Consider the following 13,592-nt stretch of genomic DNA (forward strand, 5'->3'; position numbering starts at 1 on the left):
CTGTGATTTTGATGGGTTTTTTACAGTTTCTTCGCCTGAGATTACCACACATATTTGACAAGCAGGCTCTGTTCAAAGTAAAGGCTACACCTACAGTCACATTAAATTCCAACTGTTCATTTAGATATATCTCAAATGGCTATTATTATTAAAAAAAAAAAAAAAAAAGGTTAGTTATATTGTGAAGTATTTTGTAACCATAACCCTGACACCACAGCTGACGGGCCATGAGTGGGGGTCCCTGAGCAAGACCCTTGACCCCCATCAGCTCCCTGGAGTGCCCCAATGTGGCTGCACCTCTGCATCCGAGAAATAGAATTGGTCAATGCAAAAAGATAAATAAACAGACAATAAATAAATTATAATTACTTTATTAGATTTGTATTTTGTATACATTAACCCGAGATCCTCTGCAACATTTACAAAATGTATTCAGTTCAATTTGAACCATTTTAGAATACACTGAACTTGTCGACTTTTTCCCATATTGTGTGAAATGCAGGAAGAAGGGCACAGTGACTGATTGCACCTTACACCATCTTGTGATAGAAGGTGGTTTTTCAAAACCATAGCACTGTGGCTAGCCTACTGTGACTACATGTAATTAATTTCAGGTAAATTTTGGCTTAAACTGACACATACTGTTCTTTGAAGACACTGATTAGTACTGTCAGTCATCATCAATCACTGTCTTATCTGTTATTGGTGAGAAAATACACACATATAATAATAAATATTTTTTTCAGTTAGGTTAACAAATTGAGATACTAGTTAAGTAGATTGGAAGATTATTTAATTCTTTTTGAGTGTTTTTTTTCAGTTTGTGACTTTTGTCAGTTGTTAAAAGGTAGTTTTTTTTCCCCATGAATTTGGCAACAGTGAATTTCATTGTGTACAGTGACTGCAGCAGACAAAATGTACCTGTATATTGCAGTTGCCCTGGTTGATGCAAAGAAATTTGACAGAGATTCTAAAAATAAATACAAAGCCTATACTTATTTCTTAGATAAGTGTGAAAGGAATCTAGACCGATGGCCCAGCAATGGTATGTATGTATTTGCGAATCCCAGCTTCATATGAGCGAGGGCGGGGCACACCCTGGACAGTCGGCTGATCTGTCACAAGGCCAACACACAGGACAAACAACCACTCACATTCACACCCAGAGGCAATTTAGAGTCACCAATTAAATTCAGTAGCATGTTTTTGGACCGTGGGAGGAAATCTGAGTACTCTGAGGGAACCCACACACACTCAGGGAGAACATACAAACTCCACACAGAAAAGCCCTGGGCCCCGGTCATTATTTGAACCCAGGACTTTATTGCTGTGAGGCAAGAGTGCTAATCACTGCTCCACAGTGTGCAGCATGTGATTTTGCAATTCCTATCTGAGTAAATAAAAAGTTCATATTTGTTTGGGCAATCAATTTCACAAGATTCCTTTTTTCAAAACCAGAAAAAAGAGCTAGCTTGCTCTCTCTCTCTCTCTCTTTCTCTCTCTCTTTGCTCTCTCTCTCTCTGTGTGTGTGTGTGTGTGTGTGTGTGTGTGTGTTTAAGTGATTAAATCTCCACTTGGTGTACTAGCAAATTGTTCACACATGCTGCAGTCATATGGCTATACAGTCAATGACTAGTATGCTGCTAACAACTCAAAGGTCAAAGATAATATGGCTTATTGTTTGTCACAACATGTGAGCTCCAACAGTGAAAATATGAGGAAGTCGAAGAAAGTTGAGGTTTTAAGTCTTGTGAAGAAATGATTGCCTTAATGGTATTAGGCATGTTTGGAAATGCCCTCTGAGTAGCCTCGCTGACCATGTTTTAAAGTATTACACATGAACTGTATCCAGTCACATCCTCTACAACCAAAGTCCTGAATTAACCTGTTCTGCTGATATTACCTCACATGACGTTCACTTTATGAGGATACGTCATGTACCTATTCATGAACTGAATTCCTGCCTCCGCCCCATTTGAATTCAAATTCTCAAATTACCCTTTAAACTGCCTCTGAACCTCACGCATCACAGTCAGTCCACCACGAAATGCGTCTGATGGCATACATTTTTCAGTGTCATTCTTGCTTTTGTGTGACGAACACTGGTGGAAGCTTGATAAACACATCCTTAACAAGCAGTCAACACTAGACACGTCAGCTGATAGAGTATATAAATAGGCTCAACTGACTAATTAACTGTGAACTCATAGTTGGCCAACTGGCTGTATCGAGTAACTTCAAAGAGAAAGAATAGAAACATGACTAAACATAGACAGAGAAAAAGCCTCTTGGAGCGAGTGAACTGAGGTTAGTTGTCATTCATCATAGACTATAGGAATGATGATGTCCTGGATGGTAATGAGAGATGGCCCAGGATGATAGTCAGTTGGAAGTGGACTGAGGGGTGATATCAGCTGTCATTCCTAGACCTGGACAGCTATTTTTAACAAGCTATTGTTCCTGATTAATCAGCGTGCAACGAGCGCAGGTGAATAAAGTAAGGGAGTGATGCAACTGCAGTGCCTCTTTGTGAAAGTAGTCTTAACTGGATGTCCTATTGCTGAAGTTAAACAAGGTTGGTATCCATCCATTCATCCATCCACCCATTCATCCATTCATCCATCCACTGACCCACCCACCCACATACCCACATAGTTCTTGCAGAGACGTGATGGAGGGGAACATACTCAGTGAATGTTGGGCAAGAGTTAGGCTGCGCCCTGGATAATTTTTTGGAAACAGTTTTTATATCTAAATAAATAAATAAATAAATAAATAAATAAATAAATAAATAAATAAATAAATAAATAAATAAATAAATAAATAAAAGTAACAGCTACTACTACAGTTGTTAGGCCATGTGAGTGCTTCGAAATAGTTGCGCTTGTGCAGAGTTGACCTTTGGGCTAAATATGGACATCATTTTGTCTTGTTCACATTTTTGATAGTTCTTGGAAAAACAGATAGTTCCTTCCTGAGTTAAATATCCTCATGTAATAATGTTCTCCAAGAAAACGTTCTATTTACTGTCCCTCAACGTTTAAACATGGGATTTTTACTCTTGCAAGCTGAAATTTATTATACGAAATATTATCGTCATATCTCTTGTCTTAGCAAGCAAAGACTCAACCTGGTGCTGAAAAAATAAATAGGATTAGTTTTAAACATTTTGTAAGTAAGGGTATCCTGAGCCGACCACAAAAATCTCTTCATATTTCAGTCAGCATGTTGTGGTTTGTGTCATAAAGGTGAAGCTATTAGGACTAATAAGTATATTCTCATTTTTAAATACATTACAGATGTAATCGAGTTTGTTCAACAAAAAAAAAATCCAAAATGGGTTTACCAAGAATACCAGGACAGCAGACTATGGCACGGACAAAATTAAAGAGCAATTGGTCCAGCATTTTACCAGCCATCTAAAAACTATTTTTTTCAGTGTCATATTATCTTTCTCTCTTATTATCATGTCAGTTTTTAGTGTGTTTCCATTGTTCGTAGCTGTCCATAGCCAGCAACAGATCATCACATGAGTGTAATGAGAGAGTGGCAGTGAAACTTCTGATACCGTCAGAAGTTCATGACAGGGTGTCTGCGGTTGAATGACAACAACGATGGTTTTCTGCAAACTTTTCTTATTGTTCAGCAAAAGACCACAGATTTTTTAGACATGAGAGATATGGTTGCAGTTGCTCATCTTTTGTTTGGAACAATGCAAAAATGTGCAGTTATCCCTGAATGTAGGATTGTGGGAGCTGTTCCTTCTTTGCCCTGGGTAAAATGCAAAGTACACCTTAAGAGAGGTGGTCAGTCCAGCACAGCACTAAAACTGACCAGCATACCATCACTCACATACATTTACTTATATGGCCAACTTGTAGTCACATATTAACCTAAAAATCCTGCCTTCAGAGAGTGAAAGAATGCCAGAGTGTCTGGAAACGACCATTACACACTCCAGCAGCCTGAAAACTCTGACCGGTAACCGTTTGCTTTCAGGCAAATGTATAACCCACTGGCAATGTCGGACACAAAGGCCAAGAAAGCCAAGAGAAAAATAAAGCATAATATCGACAGAAATTTCACTTTGTACTTATACATATACATATACATATACATATACATATACATATACATATATATGCTAAAGTGTTCCACTTTCATGCATTACTGACTGTCAGGTGTCCTAAAACTATGTTGTTGTTTAATTGGAAGAAAACCAGAAGAGTGAGTTGTAAAGTTGATAATTGCCTTGATTAAATCCTTTCTGTGCTTATGAGATTTTGACATACACCCTAAAAAGGAGTCAAATATCCAATGTCTGGGTAGCGGAGAACAAGCACTGTCTGTATGTGGCTAAACTGAAGCCTCACCTTTGATCATTAGTAACACAAATACAGAGGGTCAGCACATCCTTCTCTTTGTGACTCACTTTTGCTTTACCGGCTTACGCCCATACACAGTAAATATTTAACTACACGTCATTGGTGGTATTCAGTATCCAGTGTCCAAATGCCCCGCTTCTCTGAAATGACTGCGGCATGTCATTAATTTCAGGACTTAAAAGTCGAGTTTTTTTCCTGAGCTGGAAAAAGTTCCAGGCCACCAAACGCCACATAAGTACTTTTTGTCATCATTTTTTTAGAAGCAGCGCCGAGTGGAGATTTCAGTGAGTTGTTGTAGAACAAGTCTTAGAATTTCAGCCAACAGTGACAGATAGATGCTTGCTGGACAGCAATCAGTACAAAGTGCACTGAACCCTCTTTTATGGAATTACGGCTGTTATCCTGAAACATAACAAGACCACAAAAAAGAAGAAGAAAACAAGGGCAGAGTGGTAAAGTCTGTTCAGGGCAGGAAGGCTGAAACAGAAAGGGGGAGAGAAAGTAAGATAAAAGAGTGGTGGGTGTAGGAGAGTGACAGAGGTAGGGGAGACAGGAATAGATGACGTCGTCAGTGGGGATATTTTTGGCTATTTTAGGAATGTGATAGGGAGAATGTCGCTGCGCACTCCCCTGACCTGACGTCACAGATGAGATCAACTCCCTGCACGACCTGCCAGCCTGATCATGTGACCTGCAATGACCTTCGCTATTAGCGATTAGATTACTGCATGTCAACGGCGGAACGCAAGACCTGCTGCCGGGCGCAGACGTGCTGCAGCAGCGAATGCAAAAGGAAAGTAGAAAAAGCAAACCTATGCAGAAGAATCAAAAAGTACTTCTCAAAAAGCAGGAAGTAGGGGGTAACCGCAGAAGAAATAGAGAGAGAGAAAAAAATAATTAGCAAGAGTGTGAGTTTAAGGACCAAGGGTGGAAAACATAAAGACAACGGGTGAGATATAAAGTAGTGCAGCACCAGCCAAGATTGAATTAGCCTGCAGCTTTGGCTACCCCTAAGCCTAGGATGGAGGAGGATTAGTGGGCTGGGATAGTAGAGTGTGTGTGTGTGTGTGTGTGTGTGTGTGTGTGGGAGTCTGTGGAAGTTTTCAACCGTGTGGGAGGAGAGCAGGGCGATTTGGCAAGCTCTGAACTTGCTTGCACCAACAAAGGAAATGCCTGCATCTGGTATTCATCATCACCAGTGTGTGCTGTGTGCGTGCACACACACACACACACACACACACACACACACACACACACACACAAACTGCTATTATTTCCTATCTATTTTATTTCTGGGCAAAAGTGTTCGGAGTGCTGTTGCACATCATAACCTGTTGCTCATAAACTGAATCGGTGTCCCCTCCACACAAGCTGACCTCAAAGAGCGCAGTCTTTACAAGTGATACTACTCAGTGAATGGGTAGAGCCATTGCAAAAGTCATATCTTTGTTTTACCAGAAGTAATACACAAGAAGTCCATTCCGCCTTGCCAAAACCACCTACCCAGCCACCCACACTTCCTGCCCTGAGTCTCTCTCTCTCCTTCGCTCTCTCTCACTCCCATTTCCTCCAGTCTCTCTCACACCCTCTCTCTCCTTCTTTCTGCTCAGTTCTATTTAATACGCTCCACGCTGACACCTAACCTTTGTCGGACCACCACTCCCTTTAGCGCAATGCCGTGGGCTGTCAAAACAGACAAATAAACAAACAGATACAGCGAGCACCCTCCCAGCCTGGCCGAGTTTCTCAGCTATAAAGGTTCTTATCGTGCCCGGCTTGTGTCCTGTGGGTGGATTTCATTAGCTTATTTAGCACATTCAGCCCAGTTCCAGGCTGTCCTATTGCGGGCCTTTTAGTGTGAGCAGACCAGCTCTGTAAAAGGCAGCAATTATCAGGTCCACTTTTGCGGAGGTGTCAAAGTTACACCATGCATGAGACCATGCAGTAAGCATTGGATGGTTCCAGATCTGGGCTTTTCGGGAGGAAGAGTGCAGCGCCACCAGCATCCTGTGATTTCTGCCGTGTCACGACACAAGAGAGACTGTGAACAAGACAAATGTTTCACTGCACATGGACAGAATATGGAACATGGTGCGAAGTGTCCTGTTACAAACGTGATAGGCTAAGCCATAACAGTACATTGTATTCTCACAGGTTCCTTGTGGAGGCTCAGATCAGAGTGGCATGCTGACTCATATTACTCTGCTACTACAAGGCAGTGCATTATATTGTAAATACTACAAGGAGCAATTACACATGTTGGGCAGTACTTTCATTTGGGTGGATTTAATAAGGACAACAGACCAGCCCTAAAGCAGCTCAGATGCTGGAAGTTTGCACAGAGCTTCTGCTTTTATGCATTCGTCATTGGTTTTAAGTGATAAGTGAAGAATAAGTAAAACAATGTGTTGAGACTAGACTTGGCCTTGTAACTCCGGAGACCCCCACCCCACCACCACTTAAAAAGAAAAAAAAAAAGTCACAAGTAGAAAACTCTCCTGACAGGATTACAACCAGTGTCGGTTAATGGGCCCTATAATCAAACCCTGGTTCATGAAATGACTATGATTACATAGTTTTAACACCTGTCCACAAGAGATGATAAAGTCATCACAATTAAAACCTTCACATTCCAGGACAGCATTCTGATTACACATTTGCTATCTAAAATATGTCTCATCGAGTTTACTTTCCTCTTGGGAATGTGTTGACTAACGATAGAGTGACTAACATGCTCTAAGTGTTATAGTAACGAAACACACACACACACACACACACACACACACACACACACACACACACACACACACACACACACACACACACACACTCATGCATGCATACCATACCGTTTAAATGTGCTGCCTGCAAGCGCGATTGTGAAATGTTTGGACTATATCCAGTGAGCCAGAGGGAACTTTTCAGTCTGCAGATGTTGCCTTCAACCATTATTCACTCCCTCCCTCACTCACTCACTCACTCACTCTCACTCACACACTCACTCACTCACTCACCAACAACTTTAAAAAAAGGTATATTGAACAATACCCAACCAGCTGATTTTTACAAATTCATCAGCTGTCCTTGTAATATAGATTCTAAATTTGAGCTTGCATGGAAAACATTTTCAAGACAAAAGTAAAAAACAATATTGTGTGTGTGTGTGTGTGTGTGTGTGTGTGTGTGTGTGTGTGTGTGTGTGTGTGTGTGTGTGTGTGTGTGTGTTTGTTGGGGGGTGCACTGAAAACTGTGTACACGATTTAATCATGTGAAGTGACACTTTCTTTTCTTGTCCCATTGCACCATTTCTTCTTGCGCCAGTCCTCGCTCTTTCCCTGACACCCTCTCCAGCAAGTTGTCTGGTTCACTGTGTAAACCCGCAGAGTTCGAGATGTGTCATCAATCATCTGTGCTGTGAGCTGGGAGGGCGAGTGAGCAAGCAGCACTTCAAACAGGGCTCCTTCTGCAGGTGTGGATTCAGAGGCCCTGTCCAGACTGAAACCTTCCCTCTCAACTGTCCATCCCCAAACTCTCTCATACATCCTGCTTTCTATTTTTTCTTTTTTTTTTCCTTTTTTTTTTTTTTTGATGGGGGGTGGGTGGGGTTAAACCTCTTTCAAGAGCTCTTGATAGAAGTTTAATGTAAAAGCTCAGGCTATTGCTGACTTGTTTTGTACCTGAATATTCTTAAAGTGCAAATTATGCATGCATATTTTAACATACTGACAATGACTGATCGAGTTTGCGACTATTTTTACATTCATCACAGTTAATGTGACGCAAGTCTTTTGCTTATAAGACTGTTCCTGATACTGTACATACTTATTCTTGTGTATTGTCACCAACCCATATGTGTGCGTACGTCATGGTAAAGTAGGAGGCGTCCTGTCAGTCAAAAGCAACTGACATATAACTGGCTCTGCCTTGTTTGTCTTTAGGAGACAATAATGGAACGTGGCAGAATGAACTACAATAGGAAAGTACTTTGTGACATAACACCACACTCAAGAAAAGATTTATAAATAAAAATGATTGGTGTGAACCTTTCAACTAAAGAACCTCCTTGTTCGCACATTATCATTTCGACGAATAGTCTCGAGCTTGTTCAGCTATGAAAAGTTGTTTTGAGCTCACTAAAACTATTATAGACTCACTGATAATTCTGTGTGCAGCAGGTAGCGCTCTCAATTTACGGTGAGAAGAATTCTGGGTGGATTAGAATGATGTTCCTTCAACAATCCAGAGACAGGCCTATTTGTTGAACTCACTGCTAAACTGGGCAGAGATGTGAATATGTGTAATTTTTTTTACGTCTGTCTCAATGTTTCCTCCCTCATGTGTTTGAGAGGCATCAGCACATTACAAATTTTGGCCAAAATAATGATCATAATCAAAGACAAAGTGAATGTTATCCGCTGCACGGTGGGATAGTCTTTAGCTCCTCTGCTGCTCGGTTTCAGGCTAAGTAGCAGCAGTGTAGCTTCAGACTAATTAACAGCTAACAAGCAAGCGGGACACAAATGATAAGAGTAATGCAAATACTCAGAACTCATAAAGATATGTTATTAGTATTAATTAATTAAGTATTATTGATAAAAATTACATTTTTCTGTCAAACTTTCAACATTGCATAGGTCACTGAGCATTTCGCTTGCTGTAATGTTAGCCTCTGGTTAGCATTATGTAGTGATTTTATTTTTGAGCAAAGCAAACAAACAAATTAAAATTACAATATCCACTGATCTCTGGCAAATACTTGGTACTACAGCTTGACCGATGGGAAGTCTTGATGTTTGCCTTGGAATGAACTGGAGTCGTGTGTAATTCAAAATGCCCTGATGATTATTGAACGGTTTTTGAAGAGTGTTGTACAAATTAGCCAGAATTGTTCTGAGTTCACAAAATAGTTGTTTTATATCTGTTCTCAAACTTTAAGAGCCTCAATGAGAACCAAATAATTGTATATATAATAATAATACATGTTTTATCCATAAAAAGTGATGTTTTCATTATATGGATATATCAGGTTGGATTGATGTTTCCAGCTGAGAGCGACATAGCCATAGTATCATTTACTAAAGCGATGTGCTTGAGTGTTGGTATCCCTCTTCAGCTGAGTTTATTTTAATCTCAGGAAGGAAATAAATCGCACATAATGATCCAAGCTTCTTCACCAACAGATTGGATAAAACACACCAAAAAATAGAGAGTAAGGTAGCGCTGCAAACTCTCAAGAAACAAGACTGAAAGTCATGCTGTCAGTTCGAACCTTACATGGGTCACGTATAACCTGGCGATAAACAGGATGCTGGTTGATATCTCACTTCTTAAGAAATTTCACATGAAAAACAAATGTTTTGTTACCAGCTTCGATGTCAACAAAAAGCAAAGTTGTAGGGCTGATAGTTGTAGATATACATTTAAGGTGGAAGACAGAGTCCGACAGTTGGCCTACCTGCCACACTGGGACAAATTAAATAAATATTAGTTTTAAACTCAGCTGTTTTCTTTTTTGAACAGGACTTCTTAGAAATAAAAAATGAAAGAAAAGAGGCTTGCTGGGAATAATGTCACCTCCGCCCTCCACCCCCATTGAAAACATCTCTTTCACTGAAAACTCTTATCTCGCCAGTACATGGTCATTTAAGGAAACTGTTCTTTACTTTACCAGATTGACAGGGTTTTTTCAGCATGAAATGATCTGCCAGGGTGACACTCCCTGTATTATCATTTTTGTATGTATCAGCATGCACGGTATGCAAACATCTTTGCGGTATGTGTCAGCTTCCTGCGGCGACGGTTTGTATGCAGGGTGGCGATGGCTGTCAAGGTGTGTCCATCCCACTCATAGTCACTCCAGGTGAATCAGGGGGAAATGGTGGCAGAACAACAGCAGCAGGCCCAATGTGTCGGGCATGGTTCATTTTTCTCCTGAGGCAGAGGGCGGCCCACTGGTGACTTTGATGGATAGGAATGCTGCTCACCCACCCACACACACACACACACACACACACACACACACACACACACACACACACACACGCCCACACATGTCCCACGCACTCAGTCTCTCACACAACAGCTCATGCGTTATTGCTCACACATGGACTCACACACAAAAACTCCTAGATGGGTACGCATACACACAGTCACACACAGGCTGCTCTGTCCCACCAGACCTGATACTCAATGTGAAATGTTTACGACCCGCCCACACGGCCTTCCTCCCCTGTCAATAAACTCTTCCCAGAAGTATGTGTGATGCATTATCATGGAGATGGCCGCATGTGGGGGTTGCTCCTACATCCTTCATCACAGGATTACCCATGTGCATCCTAGTGCAGCATCCAGGACAGAGCCAAACACTTTTGGCTTTTAGACTACAAGATGATGAATTTGTGGATGAATGCAATTTTTTCATCTCATCACATTGTGATTTGTCTCATTAGCGCAGATAGAAAGAGGGAATACAGCAAGATCAAAACAAATTATCGGCGTTCCTGACTGAAGATACCAGAGAAAATATATTTTACTTTCCTTAAGGAAGGAAACGCTGCAAGTTTCTGAGACAGTGTAGAGGTCGGATTTCCATGTTGTGAGAGCTACACCTTTGTCACAAAACGTGTCAGGATGTCACCTCAACAGCAAGGTCTCAATTGGGCGAAGGAGGTCAGGGTGTTCAGCATGACATTAGCTGTGCTGACAGCCAGACCTGCTGACAAGCAAAGCCAAGCCATCTAAAAGCGGACCTCTACTCCACAGTGGTTGGAGAGACAAATATTAGCACACATTAGCTCCCTCTCTTCACTGAAGTCTTGTGCACACAGATCTTTGTGATGTGAGCCTGCCAGCTTGACATTTATCAAAACAAAATACGGAGCGCAGAGTTTAGACTCAAACAAAGGGCTGTGTTTCAAGCCAGAGTGAGGCAGCTTAACCAATACCTTTTACTTTGTTCCACTGAGTCAGCATCTTCCAGAATTCGAAAAAGAGATTGAGACAAGATAAGGAGAAAGAGGGAGCTGTTGGGGCAAAGCAAAGACAGCCACCTTTGTCTGCTCATGGAGCCACTGAGAGATAAAGGCAGTGTTTCTTTTCAACACACACTGCTTTCTCTATCTCTCTTACACACATACACATACAAACAGATGAGGATGATTCAGTTCTCAGACAGTGTGATAACATGCTGCCGGGCCACTGAGTCCCCTGCACAGAGGAGAGGAGTGTGTCTCTGTAATCAGACAGACAGTCTTTGCTGGTCCTGAGGCGGGAAGAAAGGACAGTTCTAGGCTGGTGCATGTTAACATGTTGTGAAGGCAAAGTCAGGTCATTCTTTTCTATGACACATTGCACAACATCTCACTTGTCCTTGAAGCGCACCTTATTGTGATGATTATCACATTTGTGGCTTGCATGAATGTAATAACTGCAGAGAAAAAGTACAACAGGCTGCCCACACCTATTGCATAGCGTGAACTGAATATCAGGTTACAGATTTCAGAATATTTTCAGTTTCAAATACACAGAAGGGAAATTTAATAAAATGTTCAAGGTTATTTAGCCACAAAGAAACATGAAACTCGCTTATTGGAGGAATAATTCAGAAACAGAGCAGTAATGACCAGGAAACACTGACTGACACTCTGCAACTAGTTTGTTTGCAGATCATTTGGCAACAGTAACCTCTCATTTCTTGTATGAACTACAAAAATTGCATCTGTCTGCTAATAGTTTCTGCCTCCGCTCCATTGAGATACATTTAAGCTCTTTCGAGTTTGCTTGAGGCAAATGTCAGGTCTCTCCAGGACTTCATTTTTAACCCAGGACATGTTGTCGACTACTTAGAAGAAAAAAAAAAGACCATAACATCTTCTCCTTTCTTCCATTGATCTGCTGAATGTCTGCTGAAAGTACCTCAAAAAGGAAAAAAATTGTTCACCTAAAACAAAGCCACACATCAATTTTTAAAATGTATGAGTATTTATAATAGCATATATTTGATGTGTTTAAGCCTTCAGTAAAACCTTCAATAGATAGGCTGTAGCTTGAGTGTAGAATTCCTTTAGAGCTACTCATACAAACTGACGCTGTGCATCAAGGAGCATTTAACTTGTTTGTTTTAATCCCAGAGAGACTGGGAGCGTATTCGTAAGAGCTTCCAGAAACTTTAGTAAGCATTTTCATACTTCTCTTTCAGTATTAGCATGTTTTGGCCAGCATGCCACTCTTCCTTCTCAGCCTAAAACTCTTTAATTTACTTGCATGGTGATGCCTGTACCCCTGGTCGAGTGTGAGACAGAGCAGAGTTAAACTTCATCCTGGATTTTGTTTACTACTTTGTCATATTCACTTCAATCCACTACATGTTAAAGGTGTGTAGTATAATGAGCATGTTTGTGAAATGTGAATGATGCTGCATTGTTAGAGACTAAACTGTGAAACTCTACATGATGAATCATTGCTGTTAAAATTTCTCATTATGAAAAGAGGCATTTCGTTATGTTCTATATTTGAAAAGAACTTTAACATTTGAAGTAAGAAGTTTTAAATTTGTATTATTATTATTATTATTATTATTATTATTATTATTATTATTATTATTATTATATTTCAGAAACCGAAGTCCAATAAGAAGTATTTTTCCTCTCTTGCATAACCAGCAAAATTTGAAGCTGTGTATCTTCAGTAGTGACCATGTCATGATTTCAATGAGTGATCACAAACAATCACATTTTGTTATCAGAGGTGTATTATCTGCTGAAGCAGAGGTGAGTTGTGTCATCGAAGTTCTGTTTGTCCGTGTACGTGTCATGTATCCAGGGAGTATGTTTACCTGCTGTTGCCCGGTGACATTTTTTTTTTTTTTTTTTTTTTCGCTATGCCGTCAGATACAGGCAACACCCCTGATATCGCCAAAACATTAATTTCATTGACTGTTTGTTAAGGTGGCATGCCTCTGAAGTCCGGTGCTTGGTGTATCTGCACGGCCGGGAAGAGTCGCACGTGCCGCTCGGTGCGCGCCAGCGCCGCGTTGACACAGTTCGGACGTCTTTATCTGCGGTGCCTTTGCGTGGGCGCGCGCTCCCCCCCTCACGGGAGGACGCGGTGGACCGAGAGGCGGTGACAGAGAAGCGAGGCCACCTTAAAACTCGTGCTGACATAACAAGAACTCTACTCTCCACCCATATCCGAGAAGCGTCTCCTAAA

Source organism: Salarias fasciatus, chromosome 23, assembly GCF_902148845.1.
Source record: "Salarias fasciatus chromosome 23, fSalaFa1.1, whole genome shotgun sequence".
Lineage (NCBI taxonomy): Eukaryota > Metazoa > Chordata > Actinopteri > Blenniiformes > Blenniidae > Salarias > Salarias fasciatus.